Raw genomic sequence first — 24,958 nt, 5'->3', positions numbered from 1 at the left:
TTCACATACTTTTTACTTTAGCTTTGTAAGTTCCACCGAGAAACTCCCCCCCCCCCCCCCCCCCCGTCTTCGGTCATCACAATGAACTCCCTATTTCTGAACCTGTAGAAACCTCAGTAGGATACACAGGAATTTGCCTTTAATTAGGGCTTCTAATGAAAATGTCGGAAGGGGATGCAGCTACCTTAAAGCGTAACAGAAAATTAACCATTTGTTTAGCTACTGTATTTCTCAGCAACAGTCTCTTTTTGGTTTTGGGAGCGTGTAAATCAGGAAAAGAGAGGGATTCCAGTGCTATTCTCAAATGGCGATCAGCCTTAAACAAACTTTCCCCTTATCTGCCTTTTCCCATGCTTAGGTTGAAGCTGTAACTTTTGGGAAGTAGCAGCAGTGCTAGTTACTGTGTATTAAATGCAACAGTACCAAATTGCCTACTTACATTTCCAGTAGTAACCCTTTTGAAGTGATATGCTAGCAATAATCATACCAAAGTATGTATTGAAGTCAAATAATTTAGTACAGATCTAAAAATCACACCAGCCCTTTCACATAGGTATTCCAAAGTTACTTAGTTAAGTAAGAAAAGAGGTCTAAAATATATGAGAAAGACGTTTTTCTCGTGTTTATGCCTGTTCTTTATGAGCCCAGATGCAGTGCTGTGGTTTTCGCATGATGAGCGGTATATTACACCTTCAGAACTTGCATTTCAGTAAAGGGGCTTCTCATGAAACGAGGCAGTGCTCAGTGTGAGGACAGGTGATGTGCTTTCTCTGTGGCCGCACTGGCTTATTTCCTGGTTTATTTCCCAGGGCTGTTGTGGTATAGTTCCCGTTAGTTCCCGTTATTGTGGTGTAGGATGGCTCACGTAATGTAGATAAAAATCCGCAAGTAGGTTTAATACCACCTAACTTTAGGTAGCTACAATGTAGACCTTTACACCTGAAGCACACATTAAGATTTCCTTCATAATTCTTTGCGAAAAATGTGTCTGTGTCTGTTTTGGGGGTAATTAATTTCGTCCAAAGGGACACTGCAAATAGGTGAGATGGATCACACCCTAAGAAGGCCTATTTTTCTCCATTGACTGTAGAGAGAGTCGAGGCACCTGAGCACGGAAACGGACATGTGCAAGGTGGACTTCTAAAATTAGGTGAGATGGGTCTCGATTCAATTGAGAACCTCACTATTTTGTCTAGAGCTACTCGGATTAACCCTTCAGGTTTTTTCCCTCAAATAACAGCTTCTACTGCTGGGGCTATATGGTGAATGGATTTGGGAGAAAAAATATACAGTGGGCAAGTGCTAGGATTCCTACAAGGCTGAACTGTGTCAAGGAAGGTCCTTTCTGATGTGAGCAGCTCTGGAGGACTAAGGCTAGAGATTTATGGTAATTTCTCTGACATAACTGACCATAGTAACTGTAGTAACAGTAATCAAAATTGTACTGATTGTACTGTAAGTTACCTGTACACAGAGATGACACAACCCACTATGGAAACGTAAAATAGTTTCTTTTGCTCCTTTTTGACACACGTTGAGGTATTTGTGGGCAGATGCTAGTGTCTGTCGTGGTAAACAGATGGGGCCGTCTGGAATGAAATTTTTTTCACCATCTGAAGATGGGTAAGAGTGTGTGAATAGTTGGGACCTGGCAAAACAGCCTTTTAATAACCTCTAATGGCAGTTCTGGATTTATTACACTCAGTAACTCGTAACAAATTTATTAATGATATCACGATTCAGATTCAGTAGGAACACTGTAATGAATTGTGAACCTGTACGAGATTCATGTAGCTGGAAGTACAAATATAGACGTCTATACCTAGAGAATTAAAGTAAAGAAAATAGAGGGTCTCTTTTTTTATGTAAGAGAGATGAAACACACACCAAAGCATACTGAAAAGGCCAAGGTGGAAATGCAGCAGGATGATCTCAGCATGATAGTCTTCCATTTCCAAAATACTGCCTTTGGAAGAACTGCAGTTTCACCACAGATTTTATATCTAACTTAGGTCTGGTCCCTGACTTGGGCAGAAAGCACATGGCCGTAGGTGCTTAGGGAAGAGAAAGTGTGGTGAAGGTAAAACCAACAGGTATCAAAAATCTGTTGGCTACAGATTACATAGTGCATTTCCACATCTTAACGTGTGCTTGACCATTAAGAAGCCAAGCTGTTTTGTTGAACTTAGTCTTCTGGTTTTCGCCTTTTCACCCTCCGCCTTTCATCTCATGTGGCTTCGTCACTGGTAATGAAGGTCTTTTTAGCTCTCTCATACTGCTTGCTACATCCAACTGCTCAGGTTGCCTGTTACTGAGGTTCATTTCCTTGAAAGTATCTTCTTTTAAGCCTGTTCAACTTTGATAATGTCCGTTTTAAAAATAGTTGTTTTCTGACTATCTCGGAAATGCAAGCCTGCATTAGCTTAGCCTTGCACAGACCTTAGCTTCACAGTCCAAAAGAAACGAAAAGCTAAAAATACTTTTTGTTAAATGGTAAAACAGATTTTAAAAAAACATAAAATACAAATATAATCAAATGTTTTTGAAGACGTTTAAAAAGCAGCTAAGGACATTTTAAAGCAAAATGAGCACAATAGGCTTAATTCTCAAATTGTGTGTTATTTTGAGGGTCTAAATAGACCTATAAGTGGGCATCAGGTATATTTGCACTCACTTTCACTTGCTACCTTGCCGTCATTCTAATGTTAGCATCATCTTTTAAAGGACATTCTTCTGCCTGCCTGCTGGTCTCCCAGTTCTTTTTCCTCTGACTGTTTGCTGTCATCTGGTAGGGAATGTAGGGAAATACTCATGTGTTTGTTTAATTAAGTAAATCATGCCCATTTTCAGTACTTACAATATTAATTATTAGCTGTATTAAAATGGGAAAACGTGGAAATACATTGTGCTGCATAAAACGTCTAAATTTCAGTATTATCAAACTTCTATCACATTGTAAAACCCAGGGAATTTTCATTGCCTAAAAAAAAAAAAGTGAGACGTGAATCAAGAACATTAGCAAATTTTCTGACTTTTTTTGTTGTAGGTTTGTTTTTGTGTGTGTATCACAATCCCGTTTTCAACCCAAGCCTCCAGTTCCTACATCTGTAATCCTCTCTTATTTTTTCTGGCAATTTATTAGTAGGGTGAAATTGTGGATACAGTTCTCTGTAGGTGAAAAATTGCACCTACAAAACAGTAGGTTTCAGAATCAAGCTTCTAGATGCATTGGTTACTGTAGAGCACAATGTAGTGTAAATAGGTGAGGATGAACCATGGTTATACAGATCAAGTCTGCTGTAGGTACAAAAGCCTGTTTTATGTACGTTAAAGAGCCTTGATTATTTTAAAGGTATTTACACTGTTGGTTATTTTACAGCGGTTATTTACACTGTTGATTAAATTGCTTGCAAAGCAGTCAGATTTCCATACACAAGTAGTCTAACAGAAATATTATGAAGCCAGCAATTTGCTAGTTGTCTGTTGACAGAGACAGAGAGTAAGCCACTTACTACTGTTTTTATACAATGAATCATTTTTGTAAAAATTGAGCGGTCTGATGAAAATTCAAATATATTGCTTTTCGCAATTCAAACAGAGAACCAAACACTTCATATACTCTGTAAATAAGCCTCATTTGCCACAGTGTATCAACTAACAAGCAATTTCAGTTCTACATGCAAATTTTAAATAAAATTCTCCGAATGAAAACAGGTAGTTTCATTTTGCTTCCATAAACAGATACTTTCAAAATATTTAGACATCTGTATATAATACTATTTAAACTGTTTGTTCTAAAACATAAATAGGTATCTCAGTGTTTGAGTTACTGCCTGATGTGTTTTTCATTGAAGGGGAAAACATAAAAAATAATTGGAATAACTAGGGCCAGGAACAATGCTTACACTGCGTGTCAACATCTTTTATTGTGTCTTAAAGTAAATTACACAATTTTTAGATTACTTCTCCGTAGCTCAGCAATACTTGTTTTTTTTTTTTTTTTTTTTTTAACTCATTCCAGAATGAAGCAAAGTGTTCAGTGCAAAATTATGAGTAAAACTCAAAAGCTGCTGTGGTACAGAGGAACTGTGGGTAGACTGGTGCTGCAGGAGAGGTGCAGTTTTTGGTCCCAGGGAATTTACTACTCACTTTGCTTAGGGTTTCACTGGGGACTCTGTGCTCAACTAACATAATCCAATGGAGGAAGGTGTCTGCGACCTGAAAGTGAGAGCATAAAATGACTAACGTTACAGAAGGGTTCCTGTCCCTTTGCATGCCACAGTGCTTACCTCAGTACGGCGTGTCAGGCCCGTCTTTTCATAGTATTGAAGCTACAGCATTGTGTCCTGCTAATTTTCTCTTTTACGGCATTTTGGAAATAGATGCTGCACTGCCACTACCGCCCCTGTGAGCGTGTAAGATCTTTTCAGCATCTGGTATGAACAGTTGTTCCAGAACACTTTGGGATGATTGTCTTCTCTACTGACCACTGTCACCACACCTATCTGTGTGATGCATGTCTGGTTTGTTGCATGTAGTGCATCCATCTGTTACAGTGCATATTTCCTTATTTGAATTATTAGAAGCTGCAAACATTTTCTGATAGGTAAGCATTTATACCTGAATGGGTACTCTCTTTTTTGTTTCATGTATTTAAAGTGTGATCCAGCTCTCTGTGAAGGTATTGGGAGCTCTTTCCCTTTCCTTCAATGGAAACTGTATCAGGTCGTGATCATCAGAAATTTTTCAGGTGCCACTCGGCAGGAATATTAAAGGTAGCAGATTTCAACCATAATTACATATCATTGAGCTGGAAAAAGTTTTAAGAAAGTAAACTTGGAAAGGAGTAGAAATTTGATGTTTAATTTGATCTCTTGCCAAAAGAAAAAAATCTATTTGAAGAAGATTATGTACTCCAATTGTTATTTTTTAAATTTTCTCTTTCCCAATGTACTTTCTGTATTTTACCATACGTTGTGAGTAGTCATTCTCTCTTCTCAGGGACACGAGATCTTTCATACAACAGGAAAGAATACAGAAGCCTTAAAAAGTGGTTATAGGATATGGGAAACATGATTGCAAGCCTGTAGAAATAGGCACAGGAATTCAGTCGTAGGTATAATACTTGAAACTGCTTTTGAATCAGTGACGCAGTTTGACTGAGCTATCAATTGACTGTCTCTCTCAAAAAAGAAAAGACGAGACAAGACCACAAACCATTGCGCCTATCCAGAAGTTCATCTGGAAGTTTAGGGAACGTGCTTTATCATTTTCATAATCCTACTAGAGTCTTTGGCCAAACCTTCACCGAAATAAATAGAGCTGTATTTTCACCCATATCTGAAATATCCTGTGTTTGTCCTCAGAAAGATTAGCTCATGAGCAAAGTAGTTTTTGACTTGAAGATCAGTGGATAACTTAGGAGAAATAATTAAGGAATGAGTATCCCCTGTGAGGGGTTTGCATGTCCTCAGAGAACCATAGGCCTCCACAAACACATGAAGAATGAAATATGTTTGCCTAAGCAATGAAATTTCAGTTAAACATAGCATATAAACAGAACTGCATTCCTCCTCAGCAAATCACTTAAACATGTGGTGAAGGTAAGTAGATGCTCAAGTACTTTGCTGAGTCAAGGTCCATGTAAGGAATTGCTGCATTGGATGAATAGGAATTTATTTCTTGGCGAGGGCTGAGTAGCAGTTCAGCTGTCTGGAAACTTAAGGTCTGTCTTTTTAAACAAGAAATTAGGTCACAGCATTTTTATTGGTAAGAGTAGAGGTGTGGTCTCTTGTTTGTGAAAAAAATTATCCAGAGATACTCACGGTTTTTTCAAATGCATTGCATACTAGTTGGTTGTTGCTGTTCACTCTGGCAGATGCTGTTTGTCAAGCCGACGTACAAAGCGTTTTCTGTTATGCATGTTAAAAAATATATATTTTTGTATATGTGTTTTTTATTTATATGTATAAATAAAATATGATAGATGGTACATGAATCTTCTTTTAGCTAGCTTCAGGTACGTTAACATACAATGTCAGTAATTAAAAAAAGCTGGAATTTTTCATGGTAACTAGAACTGTGAAAAAACACATTATGAACTCTGCCTTACAGCAAGAAGCGTGTAAGAATAGGTGCTGAATGTAAAACGTGCAGAGGAAATGAAACGGGACATTGCGTTTAGGAGAATATGGCCGTGTGCTCAGCTTTACTTTTCATTGTTCGGAAATAAGGATCAGGGAAGTTGTGTTTTCATGTTAGAACCTGTCCCCTGAAAGACCACATGGTCCTTTGACCATCCTAAATCCACTTTTTTGAGATACTTTTTCATGCCTCAGGGTTGGTTTGTTTTGCAGGTTAGGGGTCGTGAGCGTAATTGACAGGTTTTGACTGTTGTGGTAGAAGATTTTGTTGCTGGGTATCTGCCTCAGGGTGATTTATATTTCATTGTTAAAAGTTATTGCAGATCACATGTGCCAAGAAATGGATTAGGAATGAAAAAACTTGTTTGGCCGTGTTGAAAGTTTTCTTACACCTGTTTCCATGAGCTCTGAGGCTGCTGTATTTCAGTTCTAGACTAGCATATAGGTAGTTTTCCTGGTATCTGTGTGTTGCCCTCTGTGTAGAAATTGTGCCAAATGCTTTAAATCTCAAGGCCTTGTTTGTGCCCAGCAGAGACTTGACAGAGTCTAACAATTTAATATCCCAAAGATATCTATCGGTTTGAGTATGCTTCAGGACACTAGTACAGGGCCCGAAAGGAACTTTCTTTGCTCCAGTGTGCCAGAGGTTGCTGTGGGGCAATCACAGAAATGAGCTGAAAAGGAACGGCCTCTTAGGTGCTACCAAAGCGACATGCAGTAGAAGGAAGAAGAATGCCTGACTCAAATAAAAAAGGATGAGTAGTGTAATTAAGCCTATATCTTTCATAGTATGTCAGGAACCTAACTGAGGCAACATCTCCTAGCTTTGGACTGACTGCTTGCTTTTGTAACCGCTTTAATGATTTTTGTGAAGTAATCTAAAAACCTTTTGCCTTGGTAAGATAAGCTTTTTCATGCTTGCCTTTGTCCAGTAGTGTAACTGGTTTATTATGTCATCTTTCATAATTTTTTCATGAAAATGATTCAAAATATATTTGCAAAGATGATAGTAGTTTGCTGCTTGCAGTTACAAATCTGCTTGCAATGTTGAAAGAGGTTTACTTCATACTTTGCTGTGTATATTTGTAACCTAATTGAGCAGGTTGCATGCTGTATGTATGATTGACTTGTAGTCCTAGAAACAACACTAAAATGGTTCAAGGAGGAAAAAGAAATACTTGAAAATTAAAAGTAAAGAGAATTTTGGAATATATAAATAGTCAGTCTTTATTCCTTTTTATGCAAAAATAAAGGAACCGTAAGTAGTTTGGCTTGCAATTTCAAGTTCAAATCAGGAAGGCAAATGCTTTCTGAACTCTTATGTATTCTGGCGTATTTGTTTTTCAGTTATTCTTTTTCATTTTTAAATGTGAGATTATTCTTGTTCATTTCCTGTTCTTGGATTTTGTAAAGCAACAACCAGTCATGAACTGCACTGTATGTTTTTGTGAGTGAAGTATTATTTAGATCTGTGGCTTCGGAATATTTGATACTATACTATTGGAGTAGGGTGTGCATTTTTCTGTTCACCAGGGTTGCGTGTGTGTCTCTTTCAATTAACTGTACCTGAGCTATTAGCAATAAGAATAGAACACCACAATTAAAAATGTGAAATCTGTATCAATGTTTGTGGTGATTTATGCCCAAAAATGAGTAGGATGAGTGATCCTGGATTTCTAGCTCATTCATGAAACGTGTGTGATTCTGTGGATAACCACAAAGTTATTGTTCCTTTATTGCACTCAAATAAAATGCTGCCTTTTAATAGAATCAAGAAACAGTAATTTTATCATTCTCTTTGAAACTGTAGGGTCAACACGATACTGGCTTTGGCATGGAAGCCAGCTTAAGAGGTGCCACCGTTGCTGTTACACAGCCACTACAGCTCGTGGCCCTCACAATGGGCTGCTGCTGTTGTTTTTAGGACAGTGTCACAAACGAGGACCTTTGAAATGATGCAGGCTAAAACTAACTTATTTTGCAGTGTTGTTTTTAATCCAGGTCACATCGGAGATTGAGTGATCTATCTGTTTTTATGTCCATCAACTATATTTAAGAGAAAGTATATGTGCATTTGTAAGAATTTTGTAACATATGCTTTGTACTTACACGAAATGTTCTGTCGTAGAAGGTGAGCACTATCAGCGCCCACGGAAGTACTCGGAATGGGAGAGCTCTCATCATCTCTGGGAGAGTTCAGGGCCCTAGAAGTTTTGTCTCATATGTCTAGTATAAAAAATGCTCTGAGATATTTCTAGTAGTATTAATGCTTTCCAAGGAAGTACATTTCAGTCGTTCTTAACGTATCACTTGGCTAGCAGAATCCCTTTGTGGATCATCATTGGAATTAATTCTTTTATAAAACCCCAAAACTAATGTAAATCATCTGCTAAAAGAAAATGGCTTTTATGTTAACCATTTTGTGCTTTGCAACAGCCCGGAGACATCTATCTGAACAGCGTTTCTTTCAGTGTAACTGTTGCTTGTTTGCTTCGATTCTGTGGTTGAAACATTTCAGTAGAGTCTATAGAAAAAAAGTCTCATTTTTAGCTGCCTAAAAAATGCTTAATTTACTTTTTAATGAAGTTCATTACTTAAGACTTTGTATGGTACAGTATTGCTGGAAGCTGGAACCTGACCCCACTTTGCCTTTTCTTTCTTCACATATTTGCTTTTATCATGTCAGTTTTACTCAAGTGACACTGAAGTATGGAGATTTTTCCAATCCTTTTTTTTTTCCAGAAGGAGCTTATCAGTTGCAAGGCCTAGATTGTGAATGTGGTCTTTGATGTTAACAGCCCCAGTGCCTGCCTTTCTTATTTGGGGCATTAAGTTCAATTACATATTCAAAGTATCTGTTCAGTGCTTTCGCTAGACTTTTTTAATAATTAAAATAGCTGAGGTTTTTTTTTTTTTTAAGTACTCTTTCCTCAGTGTTTCAGTCTTAGTAGAGATTTGATTAAGACCAAATCCTGCCCTTTCCATCAGTTTCAATGATTTCAAATCTCTGTTGGTATTCACAGGCCAGTGTAGTATGTTTCAAAAGCAGTGCAGTTGTCGAAAGACACAGTATTAGCCAAAAGATGTTTACTCTATTTTGTTTTATACTGAATAAAATCATGCACTGATAAAGAACTGCGATTTAGAAATTCTCTCTCCATGAAAAAATATATTAAGTTCAGAGTGACGTTTCCTGACCAGTGTGATGAAAAGCAAATTGTAAGTCTTTCTGTGCTTTGTGTAAAAACAACAATCGCTTCATAAATTTTAAGAGATGGGGGGGGAGGGGAAGAAGCAAAACATGAACATTTTAACTGAATGGCCACATATAAGTTCAGATTTTAAAACTGAGTTTGGCCACTGAAGCTTTTAAGAGGATTTTTGTGGGCTGTTCACAGAGTTCAGTGAACGTGATAAGATAGCTAATTTTAAAAAGAAATTTCAAAGCAGATGGAAGAGCTGTGTGAGTTTGGAGATAACTCTGTTTCTACTTTGAGCTCTCCAAGCAAGCTCAAGATCTAGCCAGTTTGCCTCCAGAGTGCCCATTTGGGAAAATAAGATCTTGAAAATATGTCTCCTGGTATTATAGCCAGACAGATACTTTTTAAACTTAGAAAAGATTATCAAGCTTCTTTTAAATCTTGCAGGAAGTTAAAAAGAACACAAGGGAAAAAGGAGAACTGGAGAGGAAAAAACCCAAATCCTCAGAGGTGGCACTCTCACTGAAGGATAGTGCTGCTGGTAGAATAGTCACTGGAGTCTGAAACAAAGCATTTTCTAAAATTCTTGTTTGGCTGTTGTTACTGGCAATGGGCTTGACCTTTATTTGTTCATATTTTTCCATGCTTGATCTTTCCAGAACTTTCACAACCTTCGCTGCTTCTTCTAGACTCTTGAGAATCACCATGTTTCTGACTTTTGCGTATTACAGACCTTTCCAACCAAATATAATTGGAAAATGTGTTTGATCTTTTGACCTGACAGAGTGAGAGTCAAAACAGCCCCACACACACTGAATAGTACCATGTTCAGTAAGTAATGCTTTGGCAGTCAGTGTAAGTACTGTAGCGTTGACGGGATACCAAAATCTGGCCATAAATAAATCGGGTTAGAATATACAGGCAGACTGAAAAATGCATGAGTTCAGACTGTACAGAGAAAACTTAGAGATGGAGTTAGGAGTGTAACATTCCACCTAAGCCCTCTAATCCCAATTTAAATGAGTCAGTTGAAAACAGTACCTGAACATGGATTCCACCTTAGATTTTGGTTTGGAAAGAAAAGAAATCCTACTGATGAGGCAAAACTAAAATCCTGACTTCCTCAGCTTATTTTCAAAGAAAGAAACTATAATGTGGAAACAAATTACTGTTATGTCTAGCTTAAGCAGGTGAATATACAGTTGTAACTAGAAATGTAGGAAGCTAGGGTTGTAACACACAGAAACGAAAGTACTTTAAAGAGGTGACGTGTTAAAACACATTCAGCAGCTTCTTAATTGAAAAGCAGTATTTTTTTTTTGCTACAGAACGTTTCTTTCAGCTAATACACCATGCATGAGTAGATCTGACTGTGCATGCTGTGCTGTTGTTGTGTGAGTGCTTTTCTTGTCTTTAGCATGACTTTTGTCATAATATTCCTTTAGGTTTTGCAGTAATTTCATCTCAGCCTGAACTAGTGGGTTCTGCATTTTGGGAGAATATAAGGGGTCAAAATCATCTTTCTCCAAATCTTGGCAGGAGAATATAAAGAAAGCGCTCTTTGGCTCATATCCTGAGGATGTGCAGTGGCATCAACAGAGAAGCATGCAATGGCAACAGCTTTTAGGACATCAGAAGTGTCAGCATCAGAAACAGCAGCAGCATGAGCAGACTGCTGAGGGTACTTCTTTCTTGCTCTGCCATGGAAAAAAAAAAGTATTTTCTCTGGCTGCATGAAGCTCCTTGGGGCCGTTTCTGCATACAGTGATTGCCATTAGAAAGCTGGCGTGTGCCAACAGTTATCACGAAGTGGAATCCAAGTTACCACAGTTATTTCTAATTCTCAGTTTCAGGAAAGAGTTGTCCAGTGTTTACAGAGACTGGAACATGTCTTTCTGGTTACTTGATCAGAGCCTCAGCTATCCTGGATCAGTACAGCAGCATGGATGTCAGTGGAACTACATCAGTTTATGCCAACTGAAGATATCCCCTTACTGTATAATAAACTGCTTACGCACCTTCCAATGCACAAACTATATCCTCTTCCAGCCAGACCTAAAGAGTTAAATCTAACTTCCCGGAAATCTTGTGTTTTTTTTTTTTTTTTAAATTTGTAATTAAGAAACAGTTTTTATTGGTTAAGCATTGCCCAGCTCTCCTCTGAAGAGTCTTGTAAAAAAATTTTGTTTTGCTGAATGATTCCACAAAAATATTTTTAATTTTAAGGTTATTTTCTGATATATTAAAAAATTTGAATAAGTATTTTTCACCAATTCTGTTATAAACCTTTACAACTATCCTTAACCTACAGGATGCTTCAGTAATACGTAAGGATACAGCCAAGAAACTGCAGTATAACTAGTTACTTGTTGGTAGACTGCATGCTCTTAGCTTATAGCAAAGGCAAAACAGGTACAGTGCTTTAGCTTAAACTTTGTGAATGAGGATTATGCATATTTATTAGTCTTAGTTAATGCATGGTAACTGAGCAAGGCGAGGAACCCACAACTCTGAGCCCCATGTCTTTTTGCGTGTAAGTGCTATCACCAGCTTCTGTGATTAGACTGGTCCTCTTACTGATCTGCGTAAACTGTGGAAGAAGTCAGTGCACAAAACTTTTGATATATCCGTAGTTATGTCATTTCATCAAGTATCTGTTTTGATATCTTGGCTTCAGTTAAACCAGTGGGAGTTAAATAGGAAAACACACCACTGCAAAAAAATATAAAGTAACATTTTGGAAATAGAAAGAATAGCAATTCCATGAGGGCACTATTCAGATAAGAAGTTTCTTACTAAGGAAGACCTTTTTGCATTGTTAGGATGATATTCTTGCTACCAGACCGAAGTGTCCAAGCTTTTTTAACAGGTGAAGCAGTAAAACTGCTAAAATTGCCAGTTGCTGGTTGACAGTTCGGCCTGTTACAAAGTGTTTTTTGCAGTAACCTGTAATGTAGTCAGCTGGTATAGATGAAGATTTAAAACCAGCAGGCTAAAGTGAAACCCTCAAGTATCAGCAAAGTCCGAATATTTTTATAATTCCTCTGAATATCATTTGAATCATGCACTTTGTGTGGCTAACAGGAATTTCTCTGGCACCATGAACATTTTTGGTAGAACTGCATCTGTAGTATTTATAAAACCTTTCAGTGTGTGTTAATTTTCGGTCAGAACTGCTAGCTTGAGGAAGCAAATAAGGAATCAGAGAGGGTCTATAGGGAATGCTGAGTATGGTTAATATGTGTTAGCAGTATTTGTGACAGCCTCTTGCTCCTTGTGTCTTTGTCCTTGGGTGGCTTTTTGGCTCTCCTTGTCCCCCCCACCCCAGCAGTTTTAGGTACTGTCTTCATAAGATACGGTCTTGGACCATTGGTGAACGTAGCGAGTACCAATTCTTCCTTTTTTTTTTTTCCTTTTTTTTCCTCCCAGCTTTCCTCTCCTAAATGCACAAAAAATACAAAAATTCCAACAGTCAAAATGTTTGCAGGCCTGTTTGTGATTTATGCATTGTCAAATACTTAATAGATTAATGCGGTGGCAAGTAGGTGGCAAATAAATCTTTTATTGGAACTGGTGGGCTCCCATTTTGAGCCACTTGTAATTTGAAAAGTTATTTCTAGATCTTCCTGCAGAGGCTAGGTGCAAAGCTGTCATTATAAGAGTAATGAGTGTTTTTGTATTAATCAGTGCCCCTCCAATCTCACCTATTAGTAGGGCAGAAAATAGAAAGGAGATATAGTAAGCGTTAGGCTTAGTGTTCAAGTCTGTCCCCAGTCTTTCCAGTCTTTAAAAAAAAGTGCGAGAAGTATAGAGGAATAAAACAAAAGTAGATCTGTAGTGCAGCAGCACATCTCAAAAGCCTTGCTCAATCACTTTAATAAAGTTCAGCACAGGTTCACTACAAAGGGTCCCCTTGCCCTTGCCCCGATGAATAAGCCTTTCACGAAGGGTTTGGTAAGTGGGAAGGGGGCAGGGCTCTTAACGTACTACAACAACAGCAGGAACAACAACATAAGAAAGATTCTATTGCTAAGCAGTGGGGGTCAGAGGGAGAGAAACTTTTGGGTTTGTTGGGGTTTGGTTCAGAGTTCAAGAGAAAACTCTAACCAAGTCCAGACACATGTTGTAACCTACAGACTTTTTCAGAACTCCAGTAAGTTGATGCCATAACTAAAGTCACTCATTGCTAATGCAATTATAGAAGGTTTAACATGATACATGATGATATAGTTGGATATTCTGTATATCATTTCATCATCTAGCTTCTTTTTTTTTTTCCCCCCCGTCATTTCCACAAAGAATACTGTACATGCAGACGGTCCTGCTCAGGTAAAAGTAAGGGAATCAAGCCTGGCTGGCCTTTTTCTTACCTACTCTAAAGACACAAGAATTTGACGCAGATAACACATTTGCGCTAACCAGCACTAAATGCTGTGGAGTGGATTGAATGTGTTTTTATAGCTGAATACAGCTTGCTTTGAGTTTCTTTTTGGGGCACATTGCCTTTGGCTACCCTGAGCACGAATCTTGATGTTCATATTTTGTGATTCTGAAGTTCTCTCTGAAGACAGTGTCTAGTCTGTCCATTTCTAAGCAAACAGAAAATAAAAAAAAAAACGCAGGGCACACTACATTAAAGCCATGAATGTAATCCACCTCTGACACAGAGAAAAATTGACATGGAGTTGGCTGCTGAGATAGATAGCCTTCCTCTGATGTTTGGAGTTATGAGTATGAGAGTTTTACAAGATAACAACTATTTTGCTTCCTTAGAAACTGGTTAGTAGTAAGTCACCTTATACAAAACTGTAAATTTAGTCATTTTACCCTGAGAACTGGCCTTAGTGGTACTGTGTGATTACATATTCAGTACCTATTCAGTACATTACACTGAGTTCTCTGATGTTGTGTCGGAAGAGGCATTCACGAACTCCTGGTTAGACTAACACAGAAACATACACATTGAGCAGCGTTCCTCTCAGTAGAGGTGACCTTTGACTAGATTATGTCTGTCCGGGCTGTCAACACTGCTGGTTGTCTTTCAGGTTGAAAAAAGAGGCATGTAGGAGGGTCAAACATGAAACGAAGAATAATACACTGGAGAGTTGTGATCCTAAATGATAGTGCTGTGCAATTGCATGGCTTTGCTAGAGATGATGCACGAAAGTTTGACATAGAGCCAGTGCTAAGAGAGCAGGGCGTGGGGAAGAGGAGAGGAATTTACCAGATGTAGCCCTTTCTCAGTTTTCATAAATCTGTGTCTGAATTTTTGGATCCAACTGCCTCATTTAGTAGGAATGTAAGATTATTTAAGTAAAAGTAAGACCAAAAATGTACACTTGGGTGTTAACCATCAAGCCACACTGATTCCCCTCATATACGATCTAAATAAAATTTTTTAGGCCAAGTTATGTCGTTACTTTTACCAGCACAACCTGTGTTAGGTTGTTGCCTCAGCATTATCAGTGTCAGGGCTCCTTATAAAGTTCATACCCTTATTAAAGACATTTATCTTGTATTTTCAAACAGAGTGAAACCGCAAAGGCTTGGTAAGCCCACCAGACATTGTTAAGAAGTTACTCTTTAGGATAAGACTGTATTTTTCTTAGGCAAGTGTGAGTAGGTACCTGTCTGACAGTGGTGTTTTCCACGAAAGAGGGAACCTTTGGTTATGTGTTCATGGACAGCTCAACTGATTCCCAAAGGTACCTTACAGATAGCCTGCATGTAAAGTTCTCTAGCTTCCTTAAAACTGCAGTCAGTGCCTGGGTCTCTTTAGCTCTGCCCTTTAAGCCAGAATCCTGGCATTATACACCATGTCATATAGAGTTGAAAGCTAGCCAAGAGTCATATCCTGGGCAGCAGGTCTCCTAATGGTAGTTTGTTCATGTGGAAGTCAAAAGTGTGTAAATCAGCTGCCCTGTCCAACTCTCATCTACGCTGACCAGATTTTTAAATGACCAAAACTCCACGTGTCACTTCGAAAGGCTGGCCAGTCATTAGAAAGTAGCTGGGTCACAGCAACAGGAGCTTTGAGCGTGAGGACAATCCTGATGAGTTTCTTGCTTACAGAGGAGGAAAAACTGTGCAGGTACAGAAAGTGAGGTGAAGCCTGCTCCAACCTTTCTCTTACAAGCAATAGGATAAAACGCTTACCAGTAGAACTGTCCCAGCCCACAGCCAATACTGCTTATAAGTTACAATACTTAAAATCCTCCACCTTCTATACGAATATATGCCCCGAACAGCAAGGGCAAGAGAGCTGACATGTTTGCGGATAGTAGTAGTGGGTTGTAGCACTCACAGAATTAGTATTTTCCCCCTTCCAGCAAACAGGGGAACATTGTGCTTTGGGAAATCTGATTTGCCCAAGAATGGTATTATGGTGTTTCTGTCCTGATTGTGTAAGAATAAGGGATTTAACTATAGTGATTTGCAGTCATAGTCTTTTGGACAACGTAGTAGGCACTGAAATGATAACGTCTTACTTGGAAGCCTAAAAGCTGATGCGGCATGTCCACGCAGGCATGTGAAGAGCAATCACAGATTAGCATTCCTCCTATTCAGAAAAAACAGGGAGGAGATCAGCTACAAAGAAGTGCAGGTAGCCGTGTCTGTGCTAGTGGACTCAGGGCTCTGTCCACATTAGTGTTTCTATGGAACAGGCAGGAGGTTTTTTAGTGTAGACACCGTTGTGCCCTGAGGCGTCTGGTAGCATCAGGACCAGCGCAGCGTCATGCCCACAAGTTCAGGAAGCATGTATGGCTGCTCTGTCACCCTGCAGCTTACCATAAAGCTCACAGTGGTTGTGACCAATGCATCATGTTTACACATCAAAGAAAGCCTCCCTACTATTTTTAGGAGCTACTTTGGACATAGTAAGGTGAATGGGCTGATGAGATGGTTATTTAAAATTCTTCATATATATCTCTAGACTAAAATACACAATTTAGGTGCAGTGCACTCAGATAGGATGCAGCATTGTTGTTTTGATCAAAGCGAGATTTAAAAATGCACCTTCTCAGCTCTTGTTTCTGCTATTACATGCAATGAATGGTTAAAATCTCAAACCGCGTCTTTTAACTGCTGTTGATACATTAAGGATATCGTCATGTTTTCATCACTGTTTGTCACCATAAAAGTTAACTGTTTTTTAGCTGGTGGGACACCTCTCCAGTTAAGAAAATGGGAGACAAATGTGATCTTTTTATAGCAACATAAATGCTACTAGTATCATTGCACACAGACCCTTTCATATCTCTTGTTAACCTCAATCAAATTCTCATATATTAATAATTACTGTGAGTCAGTAACAATCGATGAGTATTTTAATTTTCGTTATGATTCTCATACCTTTGTGCTAAGCACATAAATTTTTAGTTTAATTACATTCTAGAATTATAAACATGTTTATGACTAACTTTATGGGTTACAATTACATTGTGATCTCCTGCACAAAGAACGTTACATTGTCATACAGTGTGTCGTACTTATGCAAAGAGGAGACTGAACAGTGCAGAAACGAATGCATTGATAATAAGGTACAGAAGAACGCATTTCTGAAGTGGTTAAAATAGAGCAAATGGTGTGGATTCAGTATATTGTGACAGAGGGATTGAGTTCACATTTCCTTTAGAGGTATTGGCAAAGTTGGGGAGTCATTTATGCTGTTCAAAAGAGTCATGGTTCATCTCTTCATGATCCGGAACTGGGATGAACTTTTGTGCTCTTTCTTACTCCAAGCCAAGACGACTGATAGAAGAGTATCTTGCTAGTCAGTGACCAGTATCAATACTCTTTTATAGGTATTGGCACATAAGCATATGTTTGACATGAAATTTACCTAAACATCCTTGTAAATAAAATGATCGTGGAAAAAGTTTTCTTGAAGAGGTTGTTGAACATGATCAAGAATTAATGTTTTTAAATTTTTCTGTGCAGTATTTGGGAGATGATTGGCTTACATTATTTATTCATCTGTAGGCTTTTTCCCCAGTTCACAGAACTGTGTCATGATGCTAGGTAGAGTATCGTACTAGGAGGTAGGCTGGAGCACAGAGTTATATAGAGCTGTCTGAGTAAGCTTGTAGCAAAATAATTAACTAGAGTGATAAAACATTCAGTTTTAATACATGCTGTGTTTCTGTGAATAACCCTTGTGTGTGTTAGTTGAAGCTCTGAGAGCTTTTCTCAGAGCTGTTGCTGTTCTTAGTCCTCTCTGAGAGGATGTGGACTGAGTATTTGTTCAAAGACCGAGTCCTGCAACTCATTCGCAGAAAGTATGAAAAGACAAAGCATCTGTGTAGCATAGAGAAATATGTGCAGTCTTTACTGATAGGACTGTGTCCACCTGAACCTGAGCGCAGGGAGAGGCAGAGACTCTGCTGGAACAGCCTGTACCTGGACTATTCACATTTGTTGTTTGTATAGCCTTTTTCTTAAAACATTCTGGCAGGAATGATTCTACCGTGTCACTGAGTAACCCATTCCAGCATTGCACAACCCTAACTTTACGTGTGGCTCAGTTAGTATGACTAGATCAGTACACTTCAAAAGTGTGTTTGAAATAGGTAGCAAAACAAGACATCGAGTGTCAAGTGATTCTAAGAAAATCATATTTCTTACCGTTAGCTGCTTCTTGGGTCCTAATGAAAGTGTCTGGACAGCAGCAGCACCTTTTCTGTTCAGTTTAGCTAGAATAAAGGAAATGGAGTGAAGAGGAAACAAGTTAGTTGTACTGTAGTTCTCAGATTGAAATTTGGTGAGCATCCTTCACAGATTAGCCCATTTATTTTTCTTCCAGAGAATTACTGGATTTCTAACTCCTTTTAGTTAATTATTTCTCGATTTGAAAGTTTTTTCCCAAAGTGACTACCGTATCTCTAGCTTTCTGCATGTAGCACAAACATCCTCCAATACCCAGGTGAGAAAGAAATTAGCACCTAACTGACCAAGAAAAATTCTATGGAAAATTTTGTGATAGTTGGCCTCAACCATGATCCCATTTGTGCTAAATACTATATGTGGCACAAAATGTTCAGATCTGACTTTCTGGCTAAAAAAAACTAAACAATTTGAAAACAAGGGTTTGTATTTTCTGATTAAAAGTACACTTTCCATTTCTTACAAGAAGCAGAATTTTTGTGAATAATTTTAATTCGGTCAGAGACCATACTTATTTTACTATAACGGGAGTCTTAGAAGAAAATATTTTGAACTGTTTCCAGTAAATATTGTCACGAACTACTATTGGAAGAGGATCTAGTAGGATATAGTGGCAACGATGTCCCATCCATTACCTCAAGAGTGGATTTTTGTAGGCACTAATGCTTGTTAAGCTGAGCGAAGGGAATGATGGATCAGCAGGCTCAAGGGGGTTAATGTTGACAATGAGCAATTATTATTTTTGACAAGAATACCAAAGGGTTTCAAGATGACTCCTCTAACTGAAAGCAGATTACAACTTGAGTTTTATTACTAACTGTCAAGCATAGCTGTCAAGCGTATGAAAGTGCGATATAAAGGAAGATCATTTTATTATAGTAGGAGACAAAGCAGAGATCGAATGATGACCTTTTTTGTGGTTTTTTTTTTTTTTCAATTACCCACAGGAAGAAGGAGGCAGAATCTTCAGTATCTTAAAAAGGGAAATGGGGGGAGAAAACATCCGGGAGAGGATACTTTCCTCCAGATACAAAACTGTGACAACAAAAAGCACAATATGATTTTAATGAAGTCAGCATATGTGGATTGCTGTGGGTACTGGTGTGCGACTTCCGTGTCTTTCTTGTAGACATAATGTAGTACTATGGGGGTGGGACAGTGCCCCTCATCAGCCTTCCAGGGAGTAGTTCTCTGGTGACTGATAATCACAACTACAAGTGATTTTTTTTGGGGGGGGGTGGGAAGGGCGGGCCTTTAAGTGACTGTTTTCCCCTCTGGTTCCCTTCTGGCCTGTTGGTATGTGTTTAATCTTGATCTTAGAGCTGCTGGTCTTTGTCAGAGCAATTATTCAGACCACGCTTGCTTCTCTGATGAGAAACAAAAAAATATTTGCTAGAGGCAGCTCCGCCTCTCATTTGTTTTTTGTGTGCCTATGACAATAGCTGATAAATTTTGTTTCTGTTGAGAAGTAGCATCGCTCTCCCTTGAAAAGGGCTCAAGTGTTTCTTTGGCTCCGTGTAAGGGTACTGTGTGATCTATATAACAGTATATAACAGTCACATTCACTGAAAAACCAAAGACAGTTCAGCTTGTAACACTTGAACTAAAATAATCCAGAACCTCATGGAGGTTTGAGTTTAGAGCCAAATTTCATTGCTGACCTTACCTGTATAGTGGGGTGGAGTGGAATCTGCTGCTTGCGTAACTTACCTTACAGGGAAGGGAAGACATCCACACTCTTCTGTGAACATATCGGACCAAGTGAAGCAAACAGGGTATCAGGGGAGGTAGAGCATAGCACGAGAGAGAGCGTCACAGTTTCTTTGAAAAGAAAGTACAATGATTGAATCTGTTGTGCCAGAGAATCTGCTGACACCATCTGATTTTGTTCCATTACTCTGCCAGAGACTATAAAACTCTTCATTCTTGATTTTTTTTTTTTTTCTGCAAACAGGCACAAAAAACAGTCTATAAAGATTCTTTCTCATAATTATTGATTTTTCTGACATTTAAAAGGCATTTCCTAAGTATGTAAAACAAAACAGAATTGGCAAAACAAGCTGAGAAAACAAAGATGGTGTTGCATTGGCACAAACCCTTATATTGAATCTGAGTTCTTCAAAATTGTCAGAATTAATATAATGTCTGCTGAAGATGGCAGACTCTACATGGATGTGTTTGAGAAAACCAAGGCATTTTCACACTGACTGAATTTCTAATGAAGGTAGAGCAGGTATATTATGGTAAAGAACAGTGTGACCAAAGTGTATTTGCTGCTATAATATTCAGATAATTCTTTTGTCTACCTATGCATACTGCCTCAGAGTACCTACAGGTTTTCTTTGCCTCAGAGTACCTACAGGTTTTCTTTAAGATATGTTGTTTAGGAACTCATCATAGTAGGATCCTTTACGATCACCCATCCATCCATCATACCTAACCCTCTGTTTGTGCAGTCTAAACCAAAAAGAGCTAGGGGGGATCTGCAAAGCCAGTGTCTTCTCATTTATCCTGAGAGTGGTAAGGTCAGTTCAGCCCCTGCCAGAAGTTACAGCAACATCGGGATATTTCTTATTTGGCCCATTTCACTAGTCCCCATCAGGCCGCTGTCTCCCAGAAACTGTCGGTACTGAGAACATCAATGGAACCAGTTCCTCCAGGATTCCTACCAGACTCAAAAAATTCAGTGAGAGGCGCGCCAGGAGGTGCGTTACCTGAAACTACCTTAGATTATGTTTGAAAGTATTCAAGAACTTTGTAGGACAAACTGCTTTTATATGCTGTCAGCTAATAAATCTTGTTATGTTCCTTGCGTGCTGAATTTTACATCCAGTCCTTGCTTGCAGAGGATGGTCAGTGCTGTCCTCCTGTATCCTTTGCCACATCTTTAGTTCACTTGCCTATCTTCTTTGGTAGCTTGGTGAAAGTATGCTACCCAATCTGGAGTGTGTGATATAACCACATTTTCAACTGCCAGATGATGTTGAAAAACCCTTTTCAGAAGGCTTCAGCATTTCTTAGAGGGTTACATGGTTTCCAAATGAAAATTCAGAGGTAAAAAGTGGTGTGCTGTTCCGTCTGCACTGAAGAAGAGTGCTTTGGGCTTTCAACACAGAAGATGATCAGATATTTTTAGTGCTTCCTAGATGCAGTAGTGATGATTTTGCAGGTCATTGGTGATAATGTGCGTGGAAGTTTTCTGTTGAAACATACAATTGAAATAGCGTTTGCAAGTTTTCCCATCTGATGGCACGTGTATCACGTTCTTGCTGTGCAGAATGGGCTTCAGCTTTCTCAGCGGCACCTTCTTCATTTTTTTAGGACTCTGCAGAGGACTGTCAGTGCACTTCAGTGGTGCGCAGAGACAGCTAGCAAGGACTAGACTTGGTTCAGAAGAGTATGGCCTCACGTTAGATGAAGGCAGAATCATGGGATGGCTCTGTCTCTACCTCATACAGGTGAGTGGAGGAAGAGTAGATTTTGATACAGTGATGTTTCCTGTGTGTTTCTCTCAGCATGCAGCCGTGTGCATGTGCACACACACACATAACACTCATCTATCTGCCTACATATAATCTTTTGGAGGAAGCTCATGGTATAGGGGAAATTCTGGCAGTAATTAGGAAAAGGATACTCTGTGTTCCAGCAGACGGAATACATCTTTTTCATTTAAAGCAGGTTTTTTTTTTTCTTTACCACCAACTTGCTGCAATTAGGAGGTTGTTGGAGAGATATCAATAGCGATTTGGGAACTGTTTTCTGGAAATGTTTTGAATTAAAAACTAATTGGTAGCTTTCTTTGATAACTCTTTTATTGTAGGGTACAGCTAAATGGAAATCAACCACAAAGGGAACTCAGTTTAGTTTATCATTAATTTTAACTCCATTTCACAAATGATTTATATATATGATATTTTTCCTATTTGTTCTGTACCATTCTTGAACTCCAGTTAGCAGTATGTGGACTGATGTAATGTTATTTTCCATTTATTTATGTTATTTTAAAATACCCTATACTACATTAAATATGGATTTTAATGGGATGGTGAAAAGGCAATAAGAGGACGAAAGTGAAAGTTTCTGCAATTTATGAAAGACTGAGAAATAAGAGGCCCTGAGGACTAAATTTCATTGTTTTCGCCTAAGACATGTCTGAGTGTTGTGGTCAAGGGAGCGTTATACCTACGCTGCAAGTGTATGATAATAACCAAACAAATTTAAAAAAAGATCAAATTACATAGTAACCATGTGAAAAGTTATTTTCTGCATTGCCCCAGCATCAGAAAATGTCAAAGGTCAGGTGCACAATCAAGTTACCACAGCTGAACGTGTTCCCAGGACACAAACTGAACCGTGTCCGTGCGTGATCACTAAGCCTAAGGTAAAGGTGAGCTAATTCACCTTACAGTATGAAAAAGGTGAATGAGACCTGTGAATAAGTATCGGAAAGATTGATGAATAATTTTATTATGGGAAAATGGGGTACAAGAATAGTTGGCAGCAGAGACGTAATTTCACTAACAATGCCAAATAACCTAGGCACACAGGACCCCGACCAAAGCACATTTGACTGAGTCCATTTGACTCTTGTGGACTTTGGACCAAGCCCATGGCATGTAAGGGAAGACAGCCCTTTGGGGAGGCTAAAATGCTCACAAGCGGGGGACATAGTTGATATTTGTCTGGAATTAGCCAAGACTGTCCTTAGTGTCAGACAAAGGCAGGTGTATAAGGGTTTGCTCGTTGTGGAAAAAACAAATATTGAAAGCTTTTTCTCTCGAAAGCTGATTTCACAGGGAAAAGTACACTATGATTTTCTTTATTTGATTTTGCAGCTGAAATACAATGCTGCTTAGCAGCAAAGAGAAGGAAAGCATGTTGCTGAAGCACTGCATGGGAGAACAGTGCCTCCTCTCATGAATTTAGGAATAAAATGAGGTCCGCTTAGCAGGGTGTAGCAACTACAGTGATGCACCTTTCCCTTAAGTCGCTAAGCAGAATCGCAACGCTGCTGCTCAGGGCACTCCCCCAATACAGGAGAGTAGGCAGGAAACTGAGATGACACTGTACGTTGCAAAGTTTCTTAAGTAACAAAACAGCCACACCTACACTGTCTCAGTGTTGTGCATAGCGCTGTCTGAAAGCAGTCTGTTTATAGTTGCAGAGTTGCAGTTTGTTTCCTGCTGTCATAAAGTCTCTGCTCTGCAAGACAACCATGCATGTTAGGTTGTTTCCCTGCTTTATTTGGGTTGTTTGAATTGTGGTTCCACTCCAAAAAGGATTTATAAAAAAGTGTAATCTTCTCTCTTAGCAGATGTGCCCCACAAGTGCTTTCAGAGGCAAAGATGGTACTGACTTTGGTGTCTCAGATGTTGCTCAAATTCTTCTCCGCTGCGGTTGCATTGCATAGAGAGACTTCATTTGTGTCTTCTATACATCATCAGTACACCAGGATCCTATACATGAAACTGAGGGTAAAAGTTTGACCCTGAAACCTCTCTTTCCCTTTTTTTATACTGGTGGCAATCTGTAAGAAAAGAGACAAGCAGATTGAAAATGAAGTCTTTTCACTTCTAAAATAAGGATCTGTAATTTGCAAATGGCTGTCAGGCTATAACTGTGAACTAAAATCATGCGATTTTTACATTTCTCAGATGGAAATTGTAAATAACAGTGCTGTCTTGCATGCAGTTTAAGAATAAGTGTCTTTTACAAAATATTTTTCAAGATATTTAATTAAATTGAAATGGATTTTCTTGCAAAAAGGAATTCTTTTGATAATTGGGTAGTCCCAAAAAATAAACTCCTTGCCTTGAGTTTTTAAAGTAGGAAGAGCTCAAGTGTTTTGGGATTGGCACTTCTGTTACTTTTTCACGTGATGTCTTGTTAATTTTGATTGTGCTCAGGAAGTATTTTGCCAGTGCTTCTTGATATTTATCTTTGCTCATTCATTGTCTCCCTTGCCATTGTACCTAAGTGATAAAATTGTAGGTTAGAAAAGCAGCGTTTTTTCAGAAGTATGGTACTGTCGGTGAATATCCAGATTGTTCTCATTCCTTTCTTAGCAGGGACTCTCTGTTTCCAGAAGGAGGTGATAATAGTTGGCTTGTAATTTTCTATGTGGAAAGATATCCTACTGCGTACACTTAAGGGACAAAAGCTGGGGCTCAGTGTTATCTTTGCTGTAGGAAACTGTGTAACAGAGAAAATGTCACCTGAGAACTCCCCATACCCAAGAGTTTCTCCCTGAACTTCACCGTGTTCAGAATCCTTAGCAGCTTTTGCTATGGTATTAAGACTTAGACCTCTCAGATCGTTAGGGCCAAAGTACAAAGAAGGCTGGAAATGGACAGAGGTGCACAGAACCTAATGTGAAACAAAGGCCTCTTTTAATAAACAGTATCACTACGAATTTGATCAGCAGTGAGGAGAAGGCATTTGGAGACAGCAGTTTGAAAAGGTTGGAAAAAGATCAGATATTGGGCAACTTTGGGCATCCGAGATCTACTCTAGAAATCTGAGTAAGGATCTTTAAGCCATTATTTTATCCTTAAAACTTCTATTTGGATTGTGAAACACAAATCAGGAAGGATGGCAGATTCTGTACAGATGACAGTTCCCTACTTAGGCAGAAACTTTGGAAAAGGGTAGAAAGGATTAAACTTTGCAGAACTTCATCACTGAAAGCTTCTTAGAAAGAAGGGAAGGTGCTCACAAGGACTCAGAGATCCCCATCTGTGAGGAATGAACAGAGCCCCCATGACAGGACTCTGTCCAGGGTTTGTAAGTAATCACAGGTGTTTGGGTTTTGAAAAAGTGTTTCTGTACTCCTAGTAGTGCCATCTTTGCAAAATCAGTTGAAGCCTGGAGTCGGTTTCAACTGGGAGTCAGCTTGCTATCATGCTTATTTCCACCAGGGTGTGCCAATTAGACAGACTGTATCCTATTGTT

The 24,958-nt window shown here is 38.8% G+C and overlaps 1 long non-coding RNA gene across 1 annotated transcript in view; it reads left to right on the top strand.

The window, feature by feature from the left end:
• Nucleotides 1–24,958, top strand: part of LOC138067435 (uncharacterized) — a 227,198-nt gene that overhangs the window by 142,982 nt on the left and 59,258 nt on the right. Inside the window, exon 4 of the long non-coding RNA XR_011141351.1 lies at nt 21,329–21,465. This is a non-coding gene — a long non-coding RNA (uncharacterized lncRNA). The remainder of the gene's footprint in view (nt 1–21,328; nt 21,466–24,958) is intronic.

The sequence above is a fragment of the Struthio camelus genome, chromosome 5, assembly GCF_040807025.1.
Source record: "Struthio camelus isolate bStrCam1 chromosome 5, bStrCam1.hap1, whole genome shotgun sequence".
Lineage (NCBI taxonomy): Eukaryota > Metazoa > Chordata > Aves > Struthioniformes > Struthionidae > Struthio > Struthio camelus.
This window is presented reverse-complemented; position numbering and strand designations above follow the sequence as displayed.